The 6,485-nt window shown below is 41.5% G+C and overlaps 1 long non-coding RNA gene across 1 annotated transcript; it reads left to right on the plus strand.

The window, feature by feature from the left end:
• The first annotated feature begins 225 nt into the window (after window positions 1–225).
• LOC120102231 (uncharacterized) lies at window positions 226–1,802 on the plus strand. Its single transcript, XR_015685940.1, has 2 exons — window positions 226–534; window positions 889–1,802. It is a non-coding gene; the product is annotated as an uncharacterized LOC120102231 (long non-coding RNA).
• The last annotated feature ends 4,683 nt before the right edge of the window (window positions 1,803–6,485 follow it).

Consider the following 6,485-nt stretch of genomic DNA (forward strand, 5'->3'; position numbering starts at 1 on the left):
TTAAAAAAGCAGTTTTTGGCATCACTCCGTCTCAAATATTACATGAGACATACTTACACGAACAGATAATTCATTGTTTATCTGAAATTTAGATTTAACCAGGCATGTCGAATTTTTATTTGCTAAAGCCGGTGAGCGTGCTTAACTCCTCTGTTGCTTTTATTTGTGTAAATCATCAGGAATTCTCTAAAGTAGCACTCTTTTGTGACGTGAAAATCGGAACGTGGGGGAAAGGTTTTCCATATAGACATTCCTGAAGGAGATGTCATGTTCCGGGGTGCTGGGATTCCGCAGAGCAGGAGTCTCTGGCCATTTGTAATCGGGTCGTGAAAGAGTAGATTCTGGAAAACCAAGACACTGCTTCAAACCATCAGGTTAGAGTCATTGATAAAAGTTTAGCACCTCCGTTCTAATCGGAATTAGCGCGCCTGAGAAAACCAGCATGTAATTTGGCAAGATCTGAGGCAATTACTTAAAAAGAGGAGCAGATGTAATTGAGCATGCGACCCTGTCATCCTGTCACCGGCAGAGCAGGTAAATTTGCCACCGGCACTAAGGAAATGAGGCTAGGCCCAAAGCATCTGCTGGAAGCCGGGTTTTGTGTGGGTGCTCTGGGGAGGAGGGGGATTGTCCGAGGGAGAATCGGGGTGGTAAACATCCGAATCTGGACCCTTGGCTTAATTCATACTAGAAAGGGCCCAGCCAAGGCTGAACAGTTACACTTTGTCTAACAAATCAGTTCAAATTAAACCAGGATGTGGTGAGAGATATACCATGCGCTTAGGGAAGTTATCGAGATAAGGGGGGGGGGAAGATGGAATATTTTTGATTGGTTGAATGTAATTGTTTATCGGGTCTTAAGTCTATGACACCCCTTTTGCTTTTCAGGGCTTCTCTTCTTAATTTTCTTTACACAAAACTCATGAAATGTGGCCGATTGGTAGGGCTGCAGCATTCAGTTTGCTTGATTTCCTTTTTGGTCATTTCTCAACATGGACAGCAAACAACCTCAACCACCTCGGAAAAGTTTGACCGTTACTTCGAGGTAAAAAGTCTTTTCACCCGGTTAGTTTGCTAAGTTTGACAGGAATGACCAGTCAGCCTCCAAGTTAGTGAACTCTGAATTTAAACAAGCTGGAGCTAGCTCATCTGCCTTTACCAGCGGAGTCAAACACTTGCCCTGAATTAATATATGCATTCTATATTTCCAAGAGAATCAAATGACAAGTTCTTATAAAGTTTGCCTTGCGTTCGCTAAGGGAAAGAAAAGAAAAGAAAAGGAAAGGAAAGGAAAGGAAAGGAAAGAAGAGAAAAGAAAAGAAGAGAAAAAGAAAAGAAAAGAAAAGAAAAAAGAAAAGAAAAGAAAAGAAAAGAAAAGAAAAGAAAAGAAAAAGGCTTTTGTCGCGGAGACAGCCTGAAAACGCATCCCATATGAGACCCAATGCTTTCCTTGTCAGGTGGTTCACTGAACTCCAATGTGAGGGTCAGTTTTGGTCAACTCTTTACCCCTGCATAACCTGAGTCCTTAAACAATTTATACCTCCTTACATGCGGTCCTGCACAGAAGGCTTTCCCATTTTGTTTTCAACCTATTCCAATTCAAATCCTTTCCTGAAGTAGTGTGAAAGGGACCCCCAGGCAATGGTGAAGATTGTTCTCCCCTTTCAAGGCAGCAGGCATTTGCTAAGTTTCGGGGGAGCCACCTGTCTTAATTGTATTTCCTGCTCTTGCGTGGCTTTTGTTTGCAATAAAAGAACTCATCTCAGGTGAGTTAACCTCGCTTTTTAGAGAGGGCACCTGCAGTTATCTTAGTGTGGATTGTAAATCAAAACATGTTGAGCCTTTAAAGAGAGAAAGAAAGAGGTGCTGACAGGCGACAATGTCAGCGGGATTAGGCGCCGTTCTCACCACTTGTATTATGGGGACCCAGAGTGACTGAGTCACATTCGATTACAAGGGGGAAAAGATTCCCAGAAATTCCACAGATGGGAGGTGTGTGGCTTCTGTGAGCCTGGGAAGTGCGCGGGGTGAAAGTAGGGCGGTTAAGGAGGTATGAAGATCTCTCTCTCTCTCTCTCTCTCTCTCTCTCTCTCTCTCTCTCTCTCTCTCTCTCTCCCTCCCTCCCCTCCTCCCTCTCCCTCTCCCTTCCCCTCTCTCTCTCTCTCTCTCTCTCTCTCTCTCTCTCTCCTCCCCCCCTCGCTCTCCCTCCCCTCAGCCTTCTATAATTGACCGAGATTTTTCAGCTTGTGATTTGATCCAGCCAAACCCTGTTACAGGCACTTGCCCCCAACTGAGACCAAGGCTGGATGGAGCGAATAGGAATTAGGTGACTCGCTGGCATGTACAATACATGCATTCACATCTATTAGGGTAAATGACACGTCGCTCACTTTAAGCACAGGCAGCTGGAGATTGTCATATTCTGAAAATGACAACTGTTATTTATTTATTGAGAATATTTATACAGGTTCTTCCTGGGCACAGAGAATGCATTTTTTTTCAGCAGCACTATGACACCAGGCCATCACGTGTCTAGAAAGAACACAGAAAACCATTAGCACTTGCGGAGACAAAGCCCTCGGACTCGGGGCAGCAATCTGTAAGAGCAGGGATTTAGAAGGTTGACTGTGGCAGGTTTTTAAGTGGGGCCCAAGTCATTATCTTTTTTTTTTTTTTTTTTGGTTCTTTTTTTCGGAGCTGGGGACCGAACCCAGGGCCTTGCGCTTCCAAGGTAAGCGCTCTACCACTGAGCTAAATCCCCAGCCCCCCAAGTCATTATCTTAACAGGGTTTCAAACTACTCTGAGAGAAAAACAATTGTTTTTTTTCCCATGGCCTGATTATATTAGCTGCTGGAGGACTGGTTTTGAAGCACTGATTAATTTGGTCAGAGGGCTATACAACTCAGGAGGCGTGCGGGTCAGCTGGTAAAGGGAGAACGAAGAAAATTGGTTAGAACAAGAAGAGTTCCTACCATTGCTTTTCCACACACCAAAGCCTTTGACCTCCAGAGAAGGCTCTTTCTAGTGCGCTGCTGGAGTCCCCACTGTGTTAAAGGAGGCTTAGATAGTGTTGCTCCAAGGGGCCACTCTGCCCTTCCAACAGTCACTTCCTGGCTACATTCTGGATCTACTGAGGCTTACTGGGAGTGTGACCTTGGAATATGGGTCTTTACCAAGGAAGAAAGGAACAGAGAATAGTATCTAGAAGAATAGTTTATGTAAAATACATTCTAAGCGTCAGATTATGGGGACCAACACAATCCTTAAACATATACAGGACAACTCAAATTCCAAATAATGTGGAAAGTCTATGCTACACACACACACACACACACACACACACACACACACACACCATTTCTTACTAGGTTCTTGGTCTTTTCTAATTACAACTGTGAAGGACTAAACCCAGCTCCAGACAATTCTTGAAATATTTATAACGTTCTAGAAAGATTCACTTGAGCATGTGATATTCTTATGGTCACTTGGTAATAATTTTTGGACTTGGACCTATTACCCAAGCACGGGGATGGAACTCACGGATCTCACCATATGGGGAAGCCTCCTGTTGCTGTAGTGAGCTGGAGAGTAAATCTCAGAAATGGTTTATTGTCTCCTGAAAATGGGGCCTTAACATAAGCATCTAAATTTTAGTCTATAATTTTATTGAGAAAGTCTAAAGAAATCCATTGTCAAGTAATATTTTCTTTTTCTGACATTAAAATGTTTTAATATTTAAAGTAGTTAGGAAAATGAAAAATGAATTATATGAATATATAATTTCTAACAACCCAAAGACAATTGTTGCGAATACCTTGGTACACAGATATTCATGTATGTAAAAAAGTAAGGAGCTTATTTTTTTTTAGGCAAAACTGGGATTTTTGCCACTTATATTGCTTTGTATTCTTCCATAAAAGTATTATAATTAATTTTCTGAGCAATGAATCTACTTCAGCAAAGCATTTAAAGATGCTGCATTCTTCTATTGTGTGATGCCAACTAAGGTTTCAGCATCCCAATTTTGATCTTTAAGTTATTTCCAAATTTTCTATAATAATCAATAAGATGATGTTGTGAAAAAGAATTTTCTCAGTGGATAGTCTTTTTGTGTGTGTGTGTGTGTGTGTGTGTGTGTGTGTGTGTATGTGTGTGTGTGTGTATTTTAATATATAAATGCATGCTACCATGGAGAAACAAGATTGGAAAGCTATTTTGAAAGTCTCCAAAGGGGGCTGGGGAGATGGCAAGTCTGGCTATCTCCACCACCCACCCACCTGCTAGAAGGTGACAGTCCACTCTTAGCTGTCCTCTGATCCCTCAGCCCAAATGTGGTGGCCAAAAGACATCTTGGGAAGTGCTTTGTTCTCTCCCTTCTTTATGGGTCCTGAGGATCCCTGGTTGGCTTGACAAGCAAACATTTCCATCTAGTGAAATCACACATATGCACACAAATAAAATATTTTAGAAAGTTGAAACGTTTCAATGACATACTACTCAACTATTAAAATCAATGACAACATGAAATTCTTAGGCAAATGGATGGAACTAGAAAATATCATCCTGAGTGAGATAAACCAGTCATGAAAGAACACACATGGTATGCACTCACTAATAAGTGGATATTAGCCCAAAAAGCTCAGAATGCCTAAGAAAAAAAAATTCACATATCATGTGAAGCCCAAGAAAAAGGAAAACCAAAATGTATATGCTTCAGTCCTTCTTAGAAGGGAGAACAAAATACTCACAGGAGAAAATACAGGGACAAAGAGTCGAGCAGGGACTGAAGGAAAGGCCACCGAGAGACTGCCCCACTTGGGGATCCATCCCCTAGGCAGACACCAAACCCAGTCACTGTTCCTGATGCTGAAGAAGTGCTTGCTGACAGTTGCCAGATAAGGGTGACTCCTGAGAGGCTGGGCCAGAGCCCTACTGATACAGATGAGAATGCTTGCAGCTAACCATTGAACTGAACAAGGGTCCCCAATGGAGGAATTAGAGAAAATACTGAAGGAGCTGAAGGGGTTTGGAACACCATAGGAAGAACAACAATATCAACCAACCAGACCCCGCCAGAGCTCTTAGGGACTAAACCACCAAACAATGAGTACACATGGAGGGACCCATGACTCCAGCCCCATATGTAGCAGAGGATGGCATTGTCCAGCATCAGTAGGAGGAAAAGCCCTTGGTCCTGTGAAGGCTTGTTTCCCCAATGTAGGGTAATGTCAGGAGCGTTGGGGTTGGAGTGGGTGTGTGGGAGTAGAAGCATCCTCATAGAAGCGGGGGTAGGGGTTAGGCGGTATGCGAGAGGGGGAAAAGGGGATAACATTTGAAACGTCCACATAAAATATCCAAGAGAAATAAAATCAAAATATATGAATTTACCTTCATTGTCCTGATTTAAACATTCATGAAGGGTACCATATTTTAATACATTTATGAATGGACATAAAAACTAAAAGAAATATCAGAAAAGGGAATGGAATATGAAACAAAAAGCAGCAGCCAAGTGTGAAATCAGCAGAAAATATTCAGAAAAGCAGCACACCCAGTAAAGCAAATCTGCAAAGTAAAGCAAATGCAGAAGTAGATTAGGAAAACCCTTCCCAATGAGGGCATCTCTCACAAATCACGAGTTGTGCTCGGTACCTAGATTTCCGGTCAAACCGTATTTAAGATCAGACACTGCAATGCACCCTGAAATACTCTAGTTCACATACGGAGAAATTTAGTAAACACTTTCCCAAATGTAAAAACAAATTTCTGAAAATTTACCTGACATCACTAATAACACTTTCTGGTGTCAAAAGAAATTTACAGTAATAAAAACTGTCATATTTCAGTCAAGGTTGTTTAAAAAAAAAACAAAACTGGACTCCCTTTGCCCTGTCTGAAAATAATATAAAACCATTGTCACATGAAGAAAAGATCAAAGATGTGTGACTGTTGCTCATAACATGGCTCAAATAATGGCATACTTGAGTCAAATGGATACATTTTTAAAATTTAATTCTCTCTCTCTCTCTCTCTTTTGTGTGTGTGTGTGTGTGTGTGTGTGTGTGTGTGTGTGTGTGTGTGTGTGCTCATGAAAATGTCCATACAGTCCAAATGTGGAGTCCACAGGATAGCTTTGGAAGTGGTTGGTTCTCTCCTTTCCTGTGGGTTCTGGGGATCCCCTGTGGTTATCAGGCTTGTCCAGCAAACACCTTCACCCACCGAGCCATGCCACCACTTCAGGAATTGATTTTTAAAAGTCATGTTCTTCTTTCTTAAGTCTTGTGATGAGTATAGACTGGTCAGCTTTAAAAAATTCACTTCTCATTGCAAAATTTATTTGTAATAATCCTAAAATTTCTTTCTTTCTTTCTTTCTTTCTTTCTTTCTTTCTTTCTTTCTTCTTTCTTTTGTTGTTTCTCTTCTTCTTTTCTTTCCTTTTTCTTCCTTCCTCTCTTTCTTCTTTCTTTTCCTTCCTTCCTTTCTT

The sequence above is a fragment of the Rattus norvegicus genome, chromosome 4, assembly GCF_021556685.1.
Source record: "Rattus norvegicus strain SHRSP/BbbUtx chromosome 4, alternate assembly SHRSP_T2T, whole genome shotgun sequence".
Lineage (NCBI taxonomy): Eukaryota > Metazoa > Chordata > Mammalia > Rodentia > Muridae > Rattus > Rattus norvegicus.